The sequence below is a fragment of the Hesperophylax consimilis genome, chromosome 8 (assembly GCF_061612785.1).
Source record: "Hesperophylax consimilis isolate HC1 chromosome 8, BYU_Hcon_1.0, whole genome shotgun sequence".
Taxonomy (NCBI): domain Eukaryota; kingdom Metazoa; phylum Arthropoda; class Insecta; order Trichoptera; family Limnephilidae; genus Hesperophylax; species Hesperophylax consimilis.
Window position 1 is genome coordinate 27,135,847 of NC_142843.1, and position 26,360 is coordinate 27,162,206.

The following is a 26,360-nucleotide window of genomic DNA, read 5'->3' on the forward strand; positions in this document are numbered from 1 at the left end:
GACCGGTCAGTGGCTGAATAGGCATCACGTTTGGGTCATTTCCCAGGCCTTCCTTTCCTCTATCACAACACATGCGACATTTCCGCTTACTGCGATGGTAGAATTAGATTTTAAAATATTGTCAGTAACGCGTAAATGTTCGTCGTTCTAAAAATTATATATATATATAATTATAATAGTATGCCTATAATATGTTAACTAACAGAACCAAATGTATTTTTTATAATTTTCGTAGCATACTAATAATAATTTTTTCGACTCTGTAAATGTATAGAAATTATCATAAAAAATAATATTTTTTTAAGAGCTTAAAACTTTACTGTTCAAGGGAAGTAGGTTATATATAAGTATAAATGCAACCAATATGTTGAAATACCACTTATTTGTAATAGGACCGAAAGAACTTAAACACTAAAGCATTCAAAATTTATTTAAAAACAGTTAATACGTTATATTTCTTTTTTCTAAAGCCTCATTGTGAGATTTTAATTTGAATCAAATTAGTATATTTATACCGTATAATTGCTTTGTAAACTTTTTTAAGTTAAAAATATATATTCTATGCATTTAAAGGTAAAAAAAATGAATTGGTAGGAATTGATTTACCTAGCTAGTCAGTTAAGGCGATGCACTACGTCGTGTAATATTTTAAATTTAGCCGCTATCAATAACAACCCTTACGTAGATGGCGATAAGGTTTAAATTCCCGCTTAACACCATCCGCCTGTTTTGATTTATGCAAGAAAAAAAACATGGCCAAAAAGTTTTATTTTATTTTGTGGATGTTCACTCATAAATATTTAATTTTTTTCGATCATTTTATAAATAACTTAATTTTCCACATTATACAATAAACTCATAACCGAAAATGGGTTCGTATGTAGGAGATTTTGAACTTTAAAGCAGTTTTCATAGGCCTTTACACTATTTTTTTCTGGGCTTATAAAAAGACTTATCTAAAAAATACTCCATTATTTCAAAGGCCAAGATGTATTCTACTCGCAGTATTTAATTAAAGCATCTGAAACATTCCTAGGCGACCAAATTTTCAAACCAAAAACACATGATTTCGCATTACTACGTATGGCATCGCCTTAAGTAGAATTTAAACCTACTCCTGTACTTTATTCTTTTCTGTCCATTCCCATCTTATCCCCTCTTAAGCTTTAAAATATCCACGAAATGGGTGGCACCGCTAACCCAATTTTCCAGCATCGTATGTGGAAATACCCAAAAAACTATCTAACTACCCTTCGCGTCAAAATATATTTGATCCCCAAACTAATTAACGGAGGATCAAGCTACTTCTAAGGAACACGCGCAAGGGGATATCTCAGCAAAGATATTTAATAATGCTTACCGGACCCACAGTAAAGTTCATAACATGATGTAAAATACCTATATACCCTTCAGGGACTCGAATAGCAGTTCAGGAAAGTACATACCCTAGAACAAACATTTATTTAGGACCTGGTACTTAACTAGCTCAAGACCAAAACTCCTAAAAGCCATCGCGGAGAGATTGAAAATATGAATACCTGGGTAAAGCCGTTTTCTCGGCTTGGCATTATCCTTTAAAAGCTTTTTGGAGCCATTCTTCACCACTATTTGTTTGGCCAGAGAAATTTCTATTAAGCCCAATTCAAGCAGGCGGTTAACATTTTATTTTGAATCAGAAGTTAACACCTTTCTCTAGTAGGAGAATAATAAGGAGCGATGGATGCTACACGGAAACTTGAGCTCCGTTAGAAGTATGCAAAATATATATATGTACGAGTATATATATATATATATTTTTTTACATTAACCCCACACAGGAGGTCCTGAGAAAAATAATTTCCCTGCCTGGCTTGTGTCATTATTGGGGATGCTGTGTAGTGGGATTTTTTAAGGAGAGGAAGTTGTGGGAAAGGAAAAAGGATGATGGACGGGTACAAATCTAGGGATCAGCGTATTTAAATATGGCGGACGTGTGATCTATCCTTCCCGCTGCAGCGCAAGGCGATGGGTCAATAGAAAACAGTGGGAAAGGCCTAAGGGTCTCCCCAAACCAACCTATCCCGATCCGACACGCCACGTAGCTGGTGAGTAGGCTCGCCCTAAACACACCTCATCCGATGAACCCGGGTACCCCTGCTAAGTCTCCAAACTTAGCGAACCACTCGGGGTGACCTATGGCAGATGTGTTGGTTATTTGGTTAATGGTTCCCGGGGTGGTGGTACCCAAACCCGCCTCCCAAATTTAAGATAAACTTATTTAAAACAACGCGCAATGTTTCCATTCTAAATGATGGTTTCAGCATTTCGACTTGTTAATTTGATCAATCTTCGAATTACAAAAAAAAAACGCTGATCTTATATAATTTTCTAGCTTTAGTATCCGGCGTTGCCCTGGCTTTACACAACTAGAGATCTGGGATTTACAAGTCTTATGCTACTTATACATCCGCGAGCCGAATTGAACCTCAACTTATGGGATAGAAACGAAGCGACCCGCAAATGGTGCGAAACGGTTCGCAAATGTATACGTACCCTTAGGATATCAGATGTCGTCAGTATTTTTTAGTTTTTTTTTTACGGTATGTAAGTAAAAAGTTAAAACGTTTTTTGAAGTCGAGTGTGCAAAATTTCACCAATCTCCGAATAAACGAGTAGTTAAATAATGTATTCTTTATTTAATAAAGGGAGATAAACAGATGCGCAATAAATTAATCATTTCGCGTATACATATTATTTTCAAATAAATAAAATTCGATCTATTTATTTTTATTTTCGGTTCGATTTTTTTTGGGCTGTTACCAACCGCCTGAATCCAGTTAGACTATGCCATCCCCAATTGAGGTAGATATGTTATGAAGCTGGTCACTCTGAAACGTGCCGCAATCTGTATCTTTATTTTGTTATTTTTAATTTTAAAAAAGGTGAAAAACACAAAGTAAAGAAATAAAATTTAATTTCGTCCTCCGGATTCGTAGCCAAGGATTGTACACATTCATCCACGGAGGCCATCAAATCATGGCGACAGTCTAATTCTCCCAACAGTTTCTGTCTTTGGACCAGAGCCTGTTTAGATAGACTAATATTATTCTAGTTCAGTGCGTATTTCATCATTCTCTCGATAGCTTATTCATGGGTAACGTACATTATAAATAAACCAATAAGTATTCGCAATAGTTAGAAAACTCGGCTAATTTATCCTTCATATAGCCACTATTTATAGGTTCGAGTACCAAATAGTAAACCTGGACTTTATAAAAAAATCAAAAATATACTTTATCCTATGGATAAGCTATCAAGAGAGTGGTGAAATAACCCCTATTCCATTGAATACATTTCAGCCGGTTCATTAAGTTCGCACGATAATATTTGATAATATGCCTGGCTGAAGGGCACCGATGAAAGATAACTTAATTCATCGAGGCCATTAAAACAAGGTGATGATCAACACGAACCATGAAAGTAATAATAAATCTTCTACGTAAAGGAAAACGGAATTTTAATTAAACAAAATTAGAAGATAAAGCGAAAATCCAGAAAATAATATTTCCGTATTGCTTTTCAGAATCATGATTCGGGTCATATGAAGACTTCAGTTATTCAAGTTATTATTAAAATTAAAAAAATTCATATATTTTTTAATAATAATACATTATCTAAAAATTAAAAATAATAACACACAGTAGAAATTATTTTCCAACCAGAAACTAGTTGTTTTGATCTAGATATTTCATTAGGAGTATTGTAGAGTTCATAAACAAACAACAGATGTTATCGTGAATGGTTTTCTAATTGTGATCAACCCTAATTATATTCAAAGATAATTTTAAGACTTCAAAAGTAAACCAGCACTTGATCATAACGTAAACAAACTTCTGATTCACTGAGACGGAATAGACATAATTACAGTAATTAAATTAGCATATTTCCAGCCCAAGTTTTGTGGTCGAACATTATGAGAAGGAAATTAATTCTTGATGGTGCGTGGTATAATTAAATCTTTAAGCAATAATATATTCATGTTTTGAGTTAATTTAGATCTTTCTTCCTAAGCCCGTTCTAAGAAAACTTTTTATTTTACAAATTCTCTGCTGGCAATAGGATAGGATTAAAATAATCGCAAACTGGAAGAGGATTTATTATTATATTTCTTGTAGTTGGAAAATTATGAAATATCGGACTGTTCAATCATCCTATAAATTAGGATTACATAAATATCAGATTGTTCAATCATCATATAATTTAGGATTATATAAATATCATATTGTTCAATCATCATATAATTTAAGATTATATAAATGTCATATTGTGCAATCATCATATGATTTAGGATTATATAAATATCATATTGTTCAATTATCATATAATTTAGGATTATATAAATTTTCATATTGTTCAATCATAATATAATTTAAGATTATATAAATATCATATTGTTCAATCGTCATGTAATTTAGGTTTATAATTATTTATTTTATAACTGATTATTCTTAATTTATTACGGATCATTTTTTATTTTATTTTGTTTATTAGAGAAACCATTAGTTTTACAATTTTAAATAAATTATTAGATTTTACATGTTGCACCAGTGAAGTTTCCACAAAATAGGATATATAATAAAAGTCGAAATAATTACGCAAAGGCATAATAATTACAACATCCGTCGTAAATAATCGTCATAAAGACAACAATAAAAAAAAATAGAGTTTAGTAGGCGGGTATGTGAACCGCGTCTCCGGGAACCATTAGGCTGATTTTAGGCTGATTTTAGTGTCACGCCGACCGCACGCGCACCGTCGGCGCTGATCGGCGCTAAAATCAGCCTTATAGTCCAGTCAAGATGTACATCCGTGCTTGCAAAAGGTCCAGTCATTCTGAATTTTTTATATGTTGTTAGGACCTAAACCAGTATTAAAAAAAAAATTTTGCAACTTCGAAAGTGCTGTGCGAGCGGCGGTGGACCTAAAAAACCAGGAAATTTTCGGATTTTTTTCAGTTTTTGCTCAATATCTCAGTAAAGAAAGGGTTTGACCGGTGTAGTTTATTCCATACATTTAAAGTAGACTAAATTTTCTATAATTTGAGACCAAAGCAAACTATATAAAGCCATTGGTTTTCAAGATACAGTTCTTCAAAAATAGGCAATTTTTTACAAAAAGTGAAATTTTTTCGAAATGGTCACTTATTTTGTAAAATAATTTCTAAAATACGCATCCCACGTCAAATATTGTATGAAATAAAGTTGTTGTAAATTTAATAAGCTTTTATTTGAGACTAGATTGATATCTGTAGACTAAACGGTTCACTCAAAAATGGCAGATAACCAAAAACAGTCATAAGTGGGTTTTGGGTGAAATGCAAATAAACTGTTCTCGTGTCTTTTTATGGTTTTATTGTGCTGTGAAGTAAATCAATTAATCATCGTGGGTTTATCCTAGGGTTATAATATAATTACGACTATTTCAAATTTCAAGTACCCATTAGTACCTATACCCATGGGTACCCATATGAATGGGCACGCATATTCACGAGCTGTTCGAGCCCACATTTTGGCAAACCTCACACTGGCCAGCATTGTTTTTTATGAGGTTGACATAACTCCTGAGGAGCGAGACGAGACTAAAAAATAGCTGCGAGACACTGAAAGGTCTCTCACTATATCTGCAGAAGAAATTAATACCTACCAAATACTAAAGGCAAAATTTGAAAGTACCTTGGAGAAAATTAAAGCGAATCGTCCAACATCACAGTTGTGGGTCCAATACTTTCGTATGACCACTTTGATAAAACTATTCATCCAGGCAGAGCGTGCTGGTGATTGGAACCTTCATTTGTACACTGTCCACAAGATGCTCCCTTTTTTCCACGCAGCTGGACATTTTTTGTATGCTAAGAGCGCGCACCTCTATCTTCAGGATATGATGGCTCTATAAGATCGGATGGATAAAAGTGAATACGACATGTTCACAAAAGGATCCTTCACCATTTGCCGGCCTGACAAGTTTTGGTCCGGGTTGTGGTCAGACCTAACAATTGAGCAGAAGCTGATGCGATCCATGAAAACCTACGGTGGGTTGACCCAAGGAAGAGGAATATCCGAAAGTGTTCTGGCAAGGTGGACAACAGGAATGGTGTTTATGTTGAACATTTGTGAAGAACTGGAAAGTTTTTGCAGCTTATCATGTCATACTGGAGATCAGCATGTAGACATGAGACCTTCTCGAATCATCCGAGATAATAGTGATGTGGAAAAACTAAAAAACTGGTTTGCTCTCCACCCTCCATTTCCCAAAACTGACAGTTGAATTTCTATCAGTAGTGGTTTACTGGCAGGTCCTGAAATTAATTGCCACACAGCCCGGAGAGTTGGAACGGAAGGAGTAATGAAAATTGTGATCACCTCAACCGTTAAACTGCCGGACAAAAACAGAAGAGTGGCTGTGGATCCGCTCACAATTTTTCAGCGAGTGTGTATTGCAAAGAAATCTGAACAGGATTTACAGGATGACTTCAAGTATGAGTTGGCCCCGTTCCCGATGTCTCTGTTCAATGAACAAGGGATGCGCAAGGGCACAAAATCTACTCTGTACTCTGCCTTCACTCCTCTTTCCAGTCACACGCCGATAGATGCCAGCACTCACGTCATTTTGGATGTTGGCTACCTCTTGCACAAGGTCGTGTGGCAGCAGAAGAGCACGGTTCGAGCACTTTTGGCGCGTTATACCACCTACGTCCGAAACCACTTTGGGAAGAACGTCTCCATCGTTTTTGACGGCTACCCAGAAGATGCTACCAAAAAAAAACACCAAAACAGCGGAACGACTCCGGCGCTACGCAGCTCATTCCAGCTACGAATTGACTTTCGATGAATCCACAGTAATTCAAATTGCTCAAGAGCATGTTTTGGGCAATTAAAACAATAAGAGACGCCTTATAACTCTTCTCTGTGACGCCTTTCAGAAGGAGGGAGTAGAATTGGCTGTTGCCGAAGAAGATGCTGATCGAGAGATTGTCATGATGGCGTTATCAAAAAGAGCAGATGCCGATCGGGTCGTCATAGTGGGAGAAGATGTCGACCTGCTCGTTCTTCTCAATGGTTTAGGTGCTGAAGAGACAAACGTCTATCTTCAGAAGAGCACGAAGGGTGAAGCTGGTTGCTGTCACTACTCTACGACCTCCTACAACAACCAGGACTCCCGACAATTACCAGGAACGGTACTATTTACCCATGCGTTTGCCGGGTGCGATACCACCTCAGCACCGTTTGGCCAAGGAAAGACCAAAATCAGCACACTTCTGAGCAAGAGTGAACCACGTGCTGAGCAAGTGGAGGTCTTCCTTCGGCCAGACTCTACCCCACAAGCCGTGAGTGAAGCAGGCATCAAGTGCTTCGTGGCTCTATATGGGGGTGACATCGCGAAGGATACTTTGGATTTCCTGAGATATAAGACGTTTGTCACTTCAACAAACATAAACCTCGCCTGTTTGCCACCGACGGAAGATGCTGCAGGCCACCATGCAGCAAGGTGCTACCTCCAAGTGCAGAAGTGGCGGGGAGTCAACTTGAATCCCACTGAATGGGGGTGGAAGCTGTCTTCTCAAGGACTCACCCCCATCCCCACCACGATGGATCCTGCACCTCCTGCCCTTTTGCGAAAAATTTCGTGTAAATGCAATAAAGGATGCTCTGGGAGCTGCTCGTGTAGAATGGCTGGGCTCCACTGCTCAGTCCTCTGTCAGTCATGCGGTGGCAAATTTTGCATTAACGTCCCGGATGTGGAGCTGAAATGCTCGGACGATGAAGATGACCCGACTACAGACTGGGCGCCTCTCCCAGCTAAGATAAAAAGAAAGACATGATTTGGCAACCAAGACACAATACCTACATGATTTATATTAGTTTTATTTTTTGTGTACATGTAATTTGTCCTTATAGTAGGTACCATGATGTTTGTACAAGCATTTTGGTATGTAGGTATATAAAACAATGTTTGAAGTGACGTAATTCCCGATAGATGTAATATCTTTTCTTTTTTTCATCAAAAATCTGTTAACTGTTTGATAAATAAAATCATAAAAAGACGTGAGAACAGTTTATTTGCATTTCACCCAAAATCCACTTATGACTGTTTTTGGTTATCTGCCATTTTTGAGAGAACCGTTAAGTCTACAGATATTAATCTAGTTTCAAATGAAAGCTAATTAAATTTACAACAACTTTATATCATACAATATTTGACGTGGGATGCGTATTTTAGAAATTATTTTACAAAATAAGTGACCATTTCGAAAAAATTTCACTTTTTGGAAAAAATTGCCTATTTTTGAAGAACTGTATCTTGAAAACTAATGGCTGTGTATGGCTTGCTTTGTTCTCAAATTATAGCAAATTTAGTCTATTTCAAAAGTATGCATAATAATTATACCGGTCAGACCCTTCCTTTACTGAGATATTGAGCAAAAACTGAAAAAAATCCGAAAACTTCCTGGTTTTTTAGGTCCACCGCCGCTCGCACAGCACTTTCGAAGTTGCAAAATTTTTTTTTTAATACTGGTTTAGGTCCTAACAACATATAAAAAAATCAGAATGACTGGACCTTTTGCAAGCACAACCCCCTTTTCATGTTTAACTTGACTGGACTATTAGTGTCACGCTCACCGTCAGCGCTCATAGATCAGGGCGTAGTTCGTCAGCGCTGAGGCTCAGCGTGGCTCGTTTCAGTATCGTACTGACCGCCTTACTGTACAGTCGAAGACCAAAATGCGGAGTGTGTTAGTTATTGCTGCTTTGTACTACCTATCCCAAAAAAATAGACTACACTAGGAGAGAGCAACATTGATCTAACTCTTTGCTCTGGATCAGTTGCGGCCAGGATATCTTAATGGAGAGTCCATGAATGCGCAATAGTTTCGGATCATAGATTAATCACATTCACAATAGGTGTTAAGAAAACTGAAACTCCGAGATCCTCCTGGAATTTCAACACCTCCAGGGCGAATTGGGATAACTTTGGGGAGGCGCTACGAGATACATTAAGGGATTTTCATCACGTAGCAGCTAATGATCCGGACAATTTGGGGAACTTTTTCAATTCTGCCGTTGTATCTGCGGCTGATTCCTCTCTGGGCAGATCAAACCCAAAGACGAAAATTAGAACGCCGTGGTGGTCACCTGAGCTGACTTCGCTAAAGGGGGCCTACAAAGGAGCCTATAGGGCCTTGGGACTGTCCAGGAGGGGAAGCTGTACGGAGGAGGAGACAGCTGCCCTTCAGGCCGCTCTCAGGAGATCCAGGGCAACTTTCAAACATGCGGTTCTCCTTGCGAAACGAGCTGCCTGGCATAATTGGGTTAAAGATGTGGGCAACGCCAACCCGTGGGAAATCCACAGCGCAATTGAAAAATCCGGCAAGGGATCGGATCGGTTTTTGTCAAGTTTAATTGGGAATATTGATGGGAGGGACGCTGAGACTGTGGACGTGGCCTCTACTCTCAACACACTTTTGGGCAAGTTAGTCCCTGTAGAGTCAGTAATTGGGGAAAGTGACCACCAAAAACAGATTAGAAATCTAGCACGGCTTCCACCTAGAGACCTCGCCCAAGAGGATAGAATCACTCCCGTCACTAGAGCTGAAATAGGTGCTATAATTAAGGGTTTGGGTCCAAAGAAGGCACCAGGGCATGACAGACTCAACGGCGAAATAGTGAAGCATGTCTGGGTCCACGCTAAAGAGGAGCTCTTTCAAGTGATGGAATCGTGCCTGAGAAGAGGAATTTTCCCTTCTGAATGGAAGAGGGGCGTGCTCAGGATTATACCTAAAGGGAACGGCAAACCACTCACCGATGTAAAGGCTTATCGCCCGATAACCTTGCTCCCAGTCCTCGGTAAGATCCTGGAATTACTTATTCGGCAGCGTCTTCGCAGTACACTATCACCGCCCAGTGAACTTCAATTTGGTTTCGTCCCGGGTAAATCCACTGTGCACGCCATTTCGTTTGCGCTGAACTGGGTGAAGGTCTGCACAAAGAGGTATGTTGTAGCAATCTTCTTAGATATAACTGGTGCCTTCGACTTCGCGTGGTGGGACATGATACGCACAAAGGTTAAAAGTAGGAATTGTCCAAAACGCCTGTTTAAATCGGTTGACAACTACCTATCGGGACGAACTGTCTCGATATCCCATGGTGATTTTACTATAGAACGCGAAGTAAATATGGGCTGTCCCGAGGGCTCCGTTCTGGGACCTGAATTTTGGAATATTGACTTTGACGACTCCTCTAGGTTACCCTTGCCTGAAGGATGTATCATGATCGACTACGCGGATGATAAAATGTATCTTGTCTCGGGGAACAGCAGAAAGGAAATTGAAGAAAAGGCTGGTGATGGTTTGAACACCCTCCTTAAATGGGGGGAGAGGAATAAGATGACCTTCGCTCCCCACAAGACAAAAGGTCTCCTGATGAAGGGCTCTCTCAGTAGAACAAGAAACCCTACCATCCGGATGGGAGACACCAACATCAAATTTGCAGACACGGTCAAGTACCTAGGTGTAACACTCGATCGATCGTCCTCATTTCTGGCTCATGTTAAAGATGTTTCAAGCAAGGCTCAGGCGCTGTTCCTAAAGCTGAGGAGACTCTCCACCGCTGAATGGGGACTACGCAGTCCGGCACTACGTGCTCTGTACAGGGGCGTATACGTTGCGCAAGTTTCGTATGCTGCCTCTGTTTGGGAGCACCGCCTGGATAACTGCCTTATACTCCTCGCTCTTACTAGGGGCCAGCGAACTTCTTTGCTGGCACTATCTGGCGCATACCGTACTGTTGCTTCGGACGCTTTGCCAGTTTTGGCCGGCATTTTGCCAATCGATCTGGAGATTAGGGAAGTCTTAACCAAGCAGAGACTTTCCAGAGGATCCCCGGCAACCCATCTTGGTGTCGTTCTGACACCAGGTGGACCGGGAACTCTCCCTGGACTGCTTCGGACGATGAGGGACCTTTCGCTTAAAGAGTGGCAGGTCCGTTGGGATAGGTCGAGCATGGGAAGATGGACCTTTTCCTTCTTCCCATCAGTTAAACTCAGAATGGAAGGGGCCTTCCTCAAACTGGACCATCACATGACGCAGCTCCTCTCAGGACATGGGGAATTCAGGGGGAGGCTTCACAGCCTTGCCCTGTCTACCCATCCCAATTGCGCTTGTGGCAATACTTACCAGTCGGCCGAGCACATTCTGTGGCACTGTGAGATCTTGAAGGATGCCAGAGACGAAATGATAGACGGTCTGAATGTCCCCATTAGACCGGTGTGGAACACCGATCTTGTTTCTAACAGAGTTAATTTCGAATGTCTGAGGAAGTTTACTAGGATCTGGGTTGAGAGATGGTCTGAGCTTAGAGTCGCTGACTAGCGTGATAACTGAGAACCCCTGGTGTATTGCTCCTGCTCCATGACTAATTCTTTTACAAATCTCCGATTATTGTTTATGCTATTCTGTTCTTCTTATTTTTATTATTTTTCTTTCCTTACTGTACCAGCTGCTGCAGATGATTTTTCTTTCGCTTACATTTCTTTTAAATAACTTGTCTCTTATTTTTCTTCTTATTTTCAGTTTTCTTTTCTTATGTTTTACTTTTTTGTTATCTTATACTTCACATGCTGTCCTCTTTACAGACTATGCAGATTTTATTTTTACACTTTCAACTTTGTTTTTTTTTGGCACTTTTGGATTGTTTATTGTTTTCCTTTTCTCTTTTCTTTTCTCTTCTTTTATATGTATTTTTTTTTTCTTTTTTCAGTAACGGCAACGAGTTTACAGGCTAGAACTGAACTCCGTTGTTTGTCTTGTATTGTTTACTTCTCTCCAATAGGGGTTGGACAACGGGCCTCGTCCCCGCATACCTTGCTGGAGCTTCTTTTATTTCCTTTCTTTTTACCAGGGGACTCCGCCAATCACCTGCGCCACCCCTGAGGAGCGTTGGTGGTCAGAGGGGTGACTGTGCGGATTGGGGTAACCTCCACCCTGCCTCCGACCTCCTGACGCTTCTTTCCCCTAGGTTCTTTAGGGTTTATCCCTCTTTTTCCCATACTTATCTTCAGGGCACCACCGGGTGGTCGGCTAAGGGGTGTGGAAGTCCTGACCTGCACCAGTCACCCCAACCACCACCAATCTCTCAACAGGACTGCCAGACGTGGCTCGGCGAAACTCCCCCGTCACTCTATTATTTCACTTTGTTCTTTTTTGTGCTTACAGGTACTGGAGTGTGGGTTCCCTCCACCAACTATTTGCCTGACACTTGTTACTTGATTGTTTGATGCTCATTGTTCTGTGTTGTCCTTGGATTAATACCTGTAAGCGCTCGCATACCGCTTCCTAACACCGTATGCGGGGACATTGAAGGTCTAGCTTCATTTATATACTTTGTAGAGCCGTTTATTCAAAAATTAGATTCATGCGAGAACTCCGAAGGGGTGACCATAAGTCACCTATACCGGGGTGGGACAGGGCGGGTGTAACCTTCAATATCCCAAAAAAATAAAAACCGGCGACGACGAAGACTCCATGTTCATCCATTGATTGATCAGAGAGCCGTTGCTGGAGACTTTGTCTTGTTATATGGCGAACCTCATCGATAACTCGACCTGTATCCACTTCGCGATTCGCCATGACTGTACACGCGATGACGTCTGCTCAGCTCGACACTGGAACGCTCACTGAAAGCAGACGCGCTCGTGCGAGCGTCAGCGCCGACAGCTACGCGGCGCCGACGCGCGACGCGTACGGCCGCGTAGTCATCAGCGCTGACCACCTTGCGCGCTGATAGCTACGCGTCATTCAAAAACGCTTCCTAGAAGTTCATATATCTCAACCATCAGCGCCGACGGTGCGCGTGCGGTCGGCGTGACACTAAAATCAGCCTAAATTGAATAGCCAACGCCTCTCCCATAGGTCTCCCCAAGTGGGTGGGTAGTTGGCGACTGGGGTGGCCGGGTTCAAGGGGTGAAAGTTGTCTAGGTCATTCTGTGTGGCGGGTCGGATTTAGAATGGATGATGGATACCTTACTATACTACATTACGATACTCCAGCAGGACTCTCTCGACCTCGACCTATCGCCTTGCACCTCAGTGGGTGGGATGGATTCATACGTACGCCACTTCCAGAGTGATCCGGACCCCAGATACCTTTCCATTCCTAATACCTTTCTCTTCTCCCTTTTCTTAAAAAAATCCCTCCACAGCATCCCCAAAGCGACATAATCCTCGACAATTTTAATTTATAATATTTATTTTGTTTCAATTCCTTGAAGACTATAGAATAACAGATGTCGAATGAAAAAAAAAACATTAAAACCGATATAATAAGTAAATTTTGTTAGTAAACCAAGGAACAATTGGAAAAAAGATAAATTATTTAAACAGTTTTGTAAATTTAAATCAAGAGATTCAATCATTACAAAGGACAACGGAGTAACAATTTATTATTATAATGTTTTGATCACTTTAAATGATGATGATGACTACATCCCAAATGATTTAAAAATAAATAACAAAAGTTGTTTGAAATTGATAATTACTATAATATTATGGAATGGTGCAGCGCTCCAAACATTCAAACGTAATTTAAATTTGTGGAATATTAATATAAGAAGCCCTGCCCTGATAATAGAATTGATAATCATATTTTATTCATTTTATGAATTAATAATTATTATTTTTAAATAATATACTCGTATAGTATATTTGCGGCACGTTCCAGAGTGGAAGATACTCTTAGTACGGCAATGGCGTAAGACAATCATTCAGAATTGAAAATTTACTTGAAATGGCTTTATCCGTGTTTGGTGACCAAATCTGAATATCAAGGTACTTCCCCACATCTCCTCCCCCTCATCACTACCTTCAGCCTCACAACATACCCCAATTGGGGATGCCTTATCCTGATTTTTTTTCACTGAATATCAAACTAAACTATCCACGTAAGGATAATGGCCTCATTATATCTGTACCTCAGAAGTCAAAGGTCGGTTATCCAGTTTTTTGTGAAAATGAGTTATGCATGAGACCTTTTTAGTGTTTTCAGTATCCACACAGAGGTATAAAGACGGTTGTCCTACGACAATGTGAAACTAAGTTATGTCAACATAAAAAGTCTGGTATCCCCACAATGTTCAAAGGAAAAAAATACTATATCCTCTCTCCTGAACAATTTCAGAAATGTGACAACCGACCTTTGACTTCTGAGGTACAGATATAAGAGTTCAGTAACATTATTTCAGAAAAAATAATTAAGTAAATGTTAAAATAAAATACATATTTTATTTATTTTTTGGTATAACTTAGTGAGTACAACCTCAAATTGTAATATTTAACTATTGAAGACAATATTAGAGATTCCTTAACGAAAATCTGAAACAAAAAAATCAGAAAAAGATACGGTCACATTTAGAACTCGACCCCAGGAGCCTTGCCTTGCCGGGGCACTCATCATAGACTTGCAGAAAAGACAATAGATGTCGCATATTAAAATTAAAACAAGATATGTTTATCTAAAGACGCTGTCTAGATTGCATAATTAAAACATATTTTTAGGTACAGAGGTACCTATCATATAAATAATAACTTTTTAATCGTCACAAGGTTGTATCTATTCTACAGCACAATGTTTACACCAAACAAATAAACACATTAAAAAGTCTTCTTACCTTTTTGGTGAAGTACGAAGTTATCAGAAATCAAAGAAGTTCAACTCCATGTACCAGGAATGCTTGTGATATTATCTGAAAATAATTTTTTTAATTAAAATTCTCGTTAAATACGTAAATGTACTGTATTTACAAAAGAGCTAATATAAACCTTTTATGCTCGAATCTTCATTAAAACAAAAGGGTACCTACATCACATTACAGCCAGTCCTGGGCAATTTTTTTGGCTGAAAGGCCAAATTAGGAGTTCCAAAAGATAGGCGGGCAAGTAAAATACTATTTGTAAAAACAGATTATTTATTGTCATGAAAATGGTATTTCAATAAATAAAAAAATATCTACCGCAGCGGCTCCCGAACTTAATCGGCCACGGAACCCTGGACAGTTGCTAGGTTGTTAGCGGAACCCTAGTACCATAACAAACAATATACATAGAAGAAGAAAGGACATACATAAAACCTTTAGTTATACCATAGCCGATCTTATTCGGCCACGGAACCCCGAACAGTCGCTATTTTATTGGCGGAACCCCAGTACCATAACAAACAATATAGAAGAAGAAAGGACCTAAATTCAATCATTTTTTATACCCCTTCGTTAATGAATATGAAAAAAACATTCCTTTAATATAGCAGGATATTTGTTCGATAAAAAAATATACAAATATGTGAATTTCGCAAATTAGCTCCGATTTCCCTATCTATAATATAGCAAATTGTGGCGACAGTCTTATGAGGAGATGAAAGTAAGGATAAGCGGGACAACTTTCTGGAAGGCACAGGTGAAAACATCACAGGCGAAAAATTTTCTGGGTCCACGGTCAAATTATTAAATGGTGATGATTTTTAGCATTCAGAAGTTACTTTTCAAAAAATAGTTCGAATTAAAAAAAACTTTAAAGCATATGCTTTATATATTTATATAAAAAAGAGTGGCGGTGGCATAAATTTTTGTTTTTTTATACAAATCTACAGTTTTATTCCGATATTGAAAATTTTTATGCACATTCAAACAAGCAAAAAGGTGACTGTTTATGTGAGATTTCAAAAAACAACTAACCCGCTTTTCCCACCCGTTAAAGCAGAAATTTGATACATATTTCTTCATAAAATTTGGCACACCTGATGTTTAAAATATGCGGAAAATTACTGTTTACATGTGATATCGAAAAACTCTACATAAAGCCCGGGCAACGCCGGGTACTTCACCCAGTTTTTTATAAGTATGAAACGAAGAAGATAAGAACCGCCGTGGCCAATTAATTTTCTACATTGGTGCATCCACAAAATGCTGTCGTTTTAATCTTTTTTAAATATTAAAGAACATGTAAAAAGGGTGTAATTTTGGGCGACGACAAAAAAGTTTTTTTTTCTGGATAGCTCGCGGGCCACAATTTGCTCAGGACTGCATTACAAATATTTAGAAGCCCTTCATTCATGGTTTTGCCATGTGTATTTAATTGTGTAATATACACAGAAATATTTAATTGGAAGTTTATTATTCCTTACCAACTCTGTCGTTAGGGAAACGTAATATTTTGTTCTCGGCAGCAATTAATTATTTCAGGATGTCTGGTTTTATTGAGTAAGTATTATTCCTTGGGTGAATAAGGGCGGATACATGTTTAATTTATTAATGATTAAAGTTTCATGAGCAGTTGGGATCTTTTTTTGCGGTACGACTAAAAAAACCTCATAATTTATATTTAGGTATTTGCATAGAGATATGAATATTAGTAGACCTGCCCTAAGTGATAAAAGCGTCATCATTCTTGTGCGAACTAGTGTCGAGCTATGGTTGATGCATCATCTGTTTATTGTACGAAATAACACGGCAAAATGGTGGCTTGTGCTAGGAAAACTTGTAAAAATAGATGTGAAAAAGAGGATAAACCCAATTGTCGTATTACATTCCATATGTAAGCATTATTTTACTTTTTTTAAGCTTATTCACATCGTATAATATGGAAAAGTTGTAGAAACATATACTATCACATCGTGATACATCTGGACGCAAAACACAAAGCCGTTTGCATAAGAATCAGGGATGTGCCTTCGTCTTTCGCGCTTTGATAAAATACATAATCGTATCATTTGGAACGTCTATTTTTTCATCTGTTATATCTTGCTGGAACTCCGTCGTATTAATAGAGGATAATAAACCAATCATTTTTAGATTTATTCCAGTTTAATGGCTTTATTTCATATTATTCATATTACTAAACGAGTTTTGAATTTTACACAACTCATAAACAACACTTAATATAAGATAAATGGTTGGTTATCAATTGTGAAAAATTGGTATGTTTGGAAGTAAAATGTAGATACAATGAGCATGTTTGGAATTAAAAATGCATGTGTCATTTTGCTGTCCGATGATATTTTTTATCTATTAAAATTAAAAATATTATATTTTTCTATTGCACGTCGCCACCGATCATATATTATCTTTGGATCATACTATCACACGTCACAACGAACCACGTGTTAGGTATGCGCTTGTTTCGTATGTACGGTACTGCTGGAACGAGAAGGAGTGCATATCACGTAATGCGCTAGGTTATAACGGGGCTGCGATGTGTGATAGAAAATCATGTTTTTTGTTTTTAATTGAAAAAGTTGTTAAGTGGGGTTTGACCCAGGGTACAAATAATAATAATTGTATAAACTTTGTTCGGTAGAACGCGCCAATCTAGGTTAGAATTAATCATCTAGAATGTTTATACTCAATAATCTCAGGTGTGAAAGTTCGCAACCAAGGTCGCGTGTCAGCATCATGATAGTTTCTTTTGTTTTAGGATGGTATCTCAATGTACATAAATAAAAGGCGGTGCATGGATAGATATTACATGTATTAGAAACCTTTTGGACATTTTGCTGATGAGCCCTAGCTCAACAGATTAACATAATTATATAATTTTGACTTACCCCAAAGACCGACCAGTTTTTAGCTATCTGTATCTAAACTATGGGAGAAGCGACGGAACGTCCCGCACACCCATTCGGCGGCGGACGTAACTCCGTAGAAGCGTGATCCGTCTTCTGGAAAGGTGGATATACTCCTCCTGGCCACATCCATGAACTCCAGCTATCTATAAGCGCGTAGCCGTTCCTGGGGATGCTGCAACCCATACATAGGGCTCTTTCTCGGCCCGTCGAACACGTGCGATGTCGGGATTCAAACTCCAGAAATCAAAAAGAACGAAGTTCCCGATTGACAGCCATGCATGGCACAAAATATAAATAGCGTATGATCCAATCCTACGCAGGATTGACCGTTACTTTACGGATTCCCGTTCAATTGTATAACGGCGGTCGCGTGGTCCGTCCGTACAACTTCCGTCCAGCGAGATCACTATTACCCACTTCGGGAATGGTTATTTTACGGTCACAAAAACGTTTACCGCCGTGCCCGTAAGCAAGAATCGCACTCATCGGCGACAAAAATAAGGAATTACATTCCGTACAATCAATTATTCAAAAACGAAAAGCACTGCGACCATCGTCTGTACAGTCCACGAACCCACCCGTTCACTGTCCAGCCGAGAAGTCATTTGTTTTTCTGTTTCCGCCCGGTACAGATTTTAAATTTTAAATTATGATTCGAAATTTTACCAAAATCAATACCAGCGACAATCGCCCAGTTCCTAACTAGGTTAGAGAATCTGCGAGGATAAATGTGATGATGCAGAACAAATTAATGATTAAAATATTAAAACAAAAGGAGTCTAGCCCTGCATCATAACAAAGTGTCATCGGACGGCAAAATGATGTCCAAATTTTTACTCCAAATACTCTTAGGAATCGCTGGTAAAAGCTGTGTGTATATAATTTCATTTTTTTTTAGTTGTTTTACTTTTCTATTATCTTCTTAAAAGTGAAATGTTATATATTTTCTTAAAGATTTAATTATTTTATTATTAATAGGAACAGAGCGGTTGTGACAACCCTCCAACATTGGTCGAATGTAGCGATTCTCAAGTTTGCTCATCGTTGTTTACTGGGAAGTACATTTATAAAAGTGTCTTAACTAAATACGTAAACAAAAAAATTGACCCTGAAAATAGAAGAAATTTATTTTGCCGCATTTGGACTTCGCAAATTTGTTCATAACGTGGCGAGTAATTTGCGCTCCCATGTAAAAATGTCTATACATTCAAAACAGATTTTAGTTTTAAGAACTAAATGGTGATATTATAATGCGAGATGCCTATATACTGTCAGATTGATTTATCAACGAATCACAGTCAGCTTTCCCCTCTGCGTTCCGCAACTGTTGATTTTACCCCTCACCTTTAAGTTCTAGTCTATTAATATTCATATGTCTGTGGGTATTTTTTATTTCCAGACAAAAAATGAACTTCATGGAAAAATATTATTTTATTGAAGAATACTAAAAAATTCAAACGAGACATGAAACAGAAAAAGATAAAAGGTAACTGGGAATCGAACCAAGGATCTCTGTCCTACCGGGAAAATGCCTCTAACCACTCGGCTATTGGGACCTTATTATTTTACGTCATTGATATATTACATTGAGGGGTTATAAGCTGTTATTCAGTTATTTAGTTCTTCAGTTATTAGCTGTTGGGAAGTAAGAGCTTCACAGATGCACTCATAGAGGGCAGTACATAGAGATTGCTCGGAAGTCCGCAAGATGGCAGCTAGTAGCCAGTAGTCGCCAGGACCAGTTAGAATGCTCCCAGACAAACTTGGTGTTTTCAGATCTCATTTAGCCAGCTCCTAGTTAGGTCGACTATCGAGTCACCATTGTAATACTCTATTAATAAATCCCCGATTTAACACAAAGAACCTATTATTTAAAATCTTCTTCCACGACGAGTTGGAGAACTGTTTGTGGAAACACAACATTAACATAAAATTTATTCCAATATAAATAAAACAAATTTGCTTAAAAATATATATAAGTTTAATTGTATATGCATTTAATGGTTATTTCAAAATGAAATGAATGAAAAAAATTTTCCCTTCAATGAAAATAATCGGTAATCGCCCTTCTTGGTTGGCATCAATGCATCGGCTGTTCTTAGCGTCACGCTGTGAGTCTTTTCCGGGTTTTAAATTCTGGTATTGTATGAACAATTTTAAATTTCGCTGTCAGAAATTTGTGAATTTAATTTTTGCTGTTTTTGAATGAAGACGAAAATTAATTACTGTTTTTGAAAGCAGATGAAGGACTCTTTCAGATTTTTTTATATTGCGAATGTACACGTGCAACTAAAACATTCTGAACAAAAATCTCTGTCTTTTTTGTCGCTTACTTTTATTGGTAGAAATAGCACTTCATATGAAACAAAAAACATGTTTAATTTCACAGACGTATTATAGAGCTTACCGTTTCTTCACTTTTTCTAGTTTCGTATAAAAATAATTAATAAAAATGCACAAATATTTCGCAAACACGTAACATTTTGCGGTCTTTTTGGCTTTCAAGCTTTTATATGCAACTACAAAGTGTGGTGTTATGTGTTATCTCTTTCTAAAACTGCTTAAATCGTGTGTCTCACCATAATACAAAAGGCAATAGAACGAATATTTTATGAGTCCGTCCTAGTTGAGTTGACCCTGTTAATACAAAAAGTAAGCTTCTTGTGACGTCACAAGAAGCTTACTTTTATTCTAGTCTCATTGTGAGGTCACAAGCCAGGACATTGAAAAAGGTATAATTTAATTTTTTTAAAGGACTAAGTTCCTTATTGGAACAACCATCAACATCTCAATAATTCGTAAAATAATTTCTTGCTAGGTAATTATTTTTATCGTGACCGTAATAATCTAGTGATCTAATTACCCAAGATAGACCCTAGTGATTTAATTACAAAAAACATCACTTAGTGTCAAGTTAATTAACTATTGTAAGAAAAAAATAATTAAAATTACCGGAAATGGAAAATAATGCTTTTAAACAGGAATTTCGTCGAAATTAATGCGCATAATTTTCCTTCGTAAAATTTTTAAACAATGCCAAAAAGGTGCTCAGACTGTTTTATTTATCATAATAGTAATGGAGAAATATTTATTTTAATTCTCATTTCATAAATAGTTCATACGTCCGTCACTTCTTGACGCACTGACCACTAGATTCTTGCCAACCCCCTCATACCTTTTTCCTTTCCAGAACTTCCTTTCCTTAAAAAAGACCCTCCACAAATCGATTTTTTCGATATTTTATAATAAGGCAAAGTACAAAAATTTCGGTAATTGTTTGATTTCGGTTACCTCCTTGTACCTTTTAACATGTCTGCTCGAAAGATTCTCATGTCTGAGCACAAATTGTCTCATGTTTTATATTATGTTTCTAGTTTTAATATTCTTGTTTTGTCCTGTTCTGCTGTTATTGTTATTTGTTTTGTCCTGTCCCGCTGTTTTTGTTATTCTAAGTTTTGTCTTTGTATGAACAGTATATTTAGTGTTATAATATTAGATCTGTATTGGGTAAAGAACACTGTAGGAATAATTTTGAGAACATGACCACTAATAATAAATTACCGTTTTTAAGATAGTTAAGCGCACTTGAAGTGAAATGATACTAAACTGCGCTATTTAAATGCCATGTTATTATTATTACTATAAAAACATTCCCGAATATGAAATAGGTCCTAAGAGAAATTATTTTCTTCAGGGCCTCTTGTATGGGGTTAATGTAAAAAATACTTAGTAATAAAACAAATTATTCGATTATTATTAATTCGTGACACTTCTTTTATAATCTAGAACTTGCGTGAGTAGAAGTTAGAAAAAGCTTTAGTACATGTTGGAACACTCCACATTATTTGAACAGTTATACCGAAATCGGGATTGGAAAACTACGGCCCAGTAACGGCCTAGTGTCAATATTGGTTATTGGAATACTGAACAGACAATCCTCTAGAAGTGAGATCTACATCGATTTGAAAGAAAACCTATGTAATCGTTTTACATCAAACCTTTCGACTTGCTTGACTATTGGTTCAAGAAATAATTATTTTAAATTGTATGGAGTTACAGAAGGACCTAAATAAAATAATTTCGCTCAAATTCTGTCATCTTTGGGTATGCTGTGCGGAATGAGTAAGATTAAGAAAGGGACGCAGGGATGGTTTGGGCACGTAGAGCGAATGAGCAAAGAAAGGAGTGTAAGGAGAATAAATGATGCGAATGCGAATTGTAGATATGATAGAATGGGTTCCATGATAACTCAACACAGTGACAATTCAACACACTTTTAAAAAGTGATATAAAGTCATTAGAAAAAATGAATTTTTTTTTTTTTTTTACTTAACCTAACCTAACCTAACCTACTTTACCCAGTTAATAGAGTTTTTGTTTTATCACTTTCCATGACTTTATATAACTTTTTAAAGATATGATGAATTATCATTGTGATGATTTATCCGGTCATCGGTAGAATGATAATGGCAGATACTCGAGTCGGGCCATGCAAAGAGTCAGAATAATAGAAGAGTATTTATGAGATGATGTATGAATGTGAACGAGGCAATAAGTGTATGCCAAGACTGAGTTGTTTGGCGGTCCGTCTTCCCTGCCTACCCCTGCGGCGTAACGGCGTGATGGTTAGTTAGGAAGGAAACAGGTACGAGGGGTGTGTAGGAATTTCGGGTAATAAATCTTCGAAAGTTCCTAAAGGCGATGTCATACGTAGTAATTCAAAATCATGTGTTTTTGGTTTGAAAATTTGGTCGCCTAGAAATGTTTCAGATGCTTTAATTAAATACTGCGAGTAGAATACATCTTAGCCTTTGAATTAATCGAGTATTTTTTAGATAAGTCTTTTTATAAGCCCAGAAAAAAAATGTAAAGGCCTATGAAAACTGCTTTAAAGTTCAAAATCTCCTACTTACGAACATATTTTCGGTTATGGTTTTATTGTACAATGTGGCAAATTTAGTTATTTATAAAATGATCGAAAAAAATTAAATATTTATGCCTGAACATCCACAAAATAAAATAAAAGGCACTTTTGGCCATGTTTTTTTCTTGTATAAATCAAAACAGGCGGATGGTGTTAAGCGGGAATTTAAACCTTATTGCCATCTACGTAATGGTTGTTATTGGACGTAGGATTGCTTTGAAATTTTTACACAACGTTGCATTCCAATACACGTGTGTTTTTATATACCAATAGGATGTAGATGTCACATGTGAAAGATGAAAAAAGGTAAAAAAGTTACTTTTTTGAAAAACACTTCTTTTCACCTCCTAAAATTCTAAACGCTGATTTTTTTCCTTTCACTGACTGACTCGGCCGAGCACTCGGCAGGTGGAATTCGTCCATAACAGCAATACGCGCTATTGTTTTTCTATCTGCATAGACAGACTGAGGGGTACAGCTGTTGTAAATAAATGTTTTGATCAATGTCACCAGAAGTAAGAAAAAAATGAGCTTACTTTAGGTATATGGAAACGCCCCTGGTACATTTCTATCGGCATATCACTTCACTGGTCGGGAATAACCTGAAGCAACCACATGGCGTGGGCTCACACTCAGTGCTTTCCGAATTAGCATGGATCGATAACATGCAAAATAACGTTACGTTCACTGAGATCACGTAGCTAAGCTTTATAAAAATACTAGCGCAGACATTAGACGAATTGAATTAATAGAGTGAAGATACGTTATTGAGACAACGCCCGTTGTTTCACTAAACTAGGTCTAGTGGACATACTTTAGCTGGCCGTTCTTGCAGCTATTTCATTCGAACAGACATATTCTTTGAATGGCTATCCGTTTTATAAGTGGTGCTGCTTATGTGGTTGAATTAGTATGAATATAGCCTTAAATTTATTTATATTTATTTTTACTCAGGAGATATTTTCATTTTGTATTGATATTTCAGGCGACTAATTATTTTTTATCCTTTATGATTTACATAAAACCTTTTCTTATAAACATTACTTTACCATTAAAAAATAATAATATTTGACAAGTCAAAAATATTTCAAAAATAAATGAAGATATTGTATGTCTCGACGCCATCTAGTGAGAAATTTAGCACTAACAAAGCCTTTCCTACAAAAATAAAGTTGGTTGTTTACAGGTGGAAAAATATAATAAACAGCAATTGTTGATTGAGGCACTAGTACATATTGAATCATTTGGTGGATTGGAAATAAGCCGACATAGCTCAGTGATTTCAAAGCACCTGACCGGACATCAAAAGGCACGGGTTCAATTCCCGTTGGCGGCATTTATTTTTACTAGGGAGATATTTTATAATTATTGCTTTGTTATCCTTTATGCATACATATATATTTACAATATTGTCGTACCTGTACCTACTCTTTCTATTATCTATCTATTGACTCCATAGTTTAAAATGTATACAACTTTGTAATTTGTATTTTGATTTTGATTTAGTCATGCATGTAAATATTCTTTAAGTATCTGAATACGTCTGTCTCGACACAGGTGTACCCTAGTGAGACAGATGTCGATAAATACAAGTAAAAAACTTTATATTGATAGATAAATAAATAAAAATAGCATAAAGGATAACAAAGAATAACCTTGTTTTATAAACATTAGTTTATCATTAAAAAATAATTACCCATTAAGAGAACCAACTCCTATGTACATAAAGTAATACTAGTCCCAAGGACAGTCTCGCTATGACATGTGACAAGAATGGATTTTTATATAACTTTTACGATTGTATTATGTTTCTATCATGTACAATTTTATGTCGCAATGTCACGACAAACGAAAATAATTTATCATGAAACTCCCCCTATAGTCAACTATTTATTTATGCACCTAACTTGGAATAAATTGTATACGGCTTTGAAATATTGTATTTAACTCAAATGTTTTTAATTTAATTTGTATATAATTTTTTTGTACGTTCCGTTTCCATTTCAAAATGGTGGTCATTTCAATGGTAAAATAAATAATCTTTTTTCAAATCGTCTTTATTTGTTTATTTTGATTTTTTCCATGGACCTAATCATAAGCCCAGGACATTAGTGTGATTTAGTATGAGCGGCATTGAAGCCAAATCTAGAGTGAGGTAAAATTGCCTGGCAGCCATCCTGTATGACCAACGTTTGAAATGATTTATTAGTGAAATATAATATAAACTATTTTAATTTATTTTTGTATTTTTAATGCAATTATAACGGCTGATGATTTTTTGGGGTATTTGATGAGACAGGGAATGGGATATGTCATTAAAAAAATTATGTAGGTTTTGTCACTTTTCATACATCTCACTCCGTGGCTTCAAAATTTTCTCGAATAGTTCCATCCAGGGTTTATTAGATCAATGCTTTTCTCAATATTATAATAATAATAATAATAATATTTGGCTAATTTATATAGCGCCGTTTTCGTGAGAAATCACCTCAAGGGCGCTGTACAAAGATATTTCTTAAATATTTAATACTAGAACTACTGACTTATCTCTAAGACTTATATCTAGTGACTTACGAATAAGGCCTATAACTACTATCTTAACGACATATACACGAGTATTTACATATTTGGCAACTTACAACTAAAATTAAAATTAACAATTTAATCTTACTAACGCCAGAAGAAGAAGGAAGTTCTATTATATTAGGGTGGATTTATTGTTAGCTGGATATATTATATGTTAAATGAATTAAATTAATGAATAAAATCAATCAATCGCCAATCTTAAACGCATTTAGATGATTCATCTGCCAACAATTAAACCGATTAACTTGTTATGTTCAGGCTGATATTGTCCATTGTCCACTGGTAGGCAAGTCAATAGCAAAATTGAATGAACGGAATCGCTAGATAATGTAACAATTACGGTATAAAAAAAATGAAAAAAAAGAAATATTTGGATAGAATGACGGATTTATGGAAATGAGTGTCTGAAAAAGTGAGTTTTTAGTTTGGATCTAAATTCTGTTGGGCTGGTTATACATCTCAATTCCATAGGAAGTTTATTCCAAGCCTTGGGGCCGGATACTCCGAATGCACGATCACCAAACTTAGTGTTCGGATTTCGCTTAGGCTCTTTCAACCTTCCAATTGCAGATGATGTCGCTGATCTAAGAGTTGACTGCCTTAGACCAGTATTTTCCGGAATGCATAGCTCAGTAATATACGGTGGCGCCATTTCGTTGATAGCTTTAAACACCATCCAGCATAGCTTGTACTGGATCCTTTCAGGACACTTCAGCCAGTGAAGATTTCGGAGGTGTTCCGAAATGTGCGAAAACTTGGGTACCCCGGTGATAAGCCTTGCTGCGGCGTTGAACACTGATTGTAGTTTATCAGTTTCGCATTTAGGAAGATTTGCATAAATGCCGTTACCTACATGCTTGAAAAAAGTTTGTAAAAAGAATTGTTATTAAGATTGTATGGGATACGGTAAACCGGATTCGATCCCTAGTTGTGGGTATCATTTTATTTTCTGTGACTGGTTCATGTTTCGTTTATAAGTATTATATTTTTTTCACACTTATATAACAATAAAAACGTACACGGCTACCATCTTGACAAGGTTGACCGGACACGGAACGCACAAATAAATTTACAGACGAAATGCAAATCTGAATAGCAGAAGCAGCAAAATCTCACAAACAGTGAACATTGGCGTGATGAAATTCGCACAATTTTTTTCTGTCGCAAAAATGTTACCAATCGGTTTCCATCGAAATATATTGAAA

General features: G+C 37.1%; 1 protein-coding gene across 2 annotated transcripts in view; it reads right to left on the bottom strand.

The window, feature by feature from the left end:
- The window catches only part of Rbfox1 (RNA-binding Fox protein 1), a 731,414-nt gene that overhangs the window by 330,451 nt on the left and 374,603 nt on the right, over nucleotides 1–26,360 (bottom strand). For both annotated transcript variants that reach the window (XM_089634055.1, XM_089634056.1), the window contains one exon: nucleotides 14,698–14,772. The gene's annotated coding sequence lies outside the window, so the exon portion shown is untranslated. The remainder of the gene's footprint in view (nucleotides 1–14,697; nucleotides 14,773–26,360) is intronic.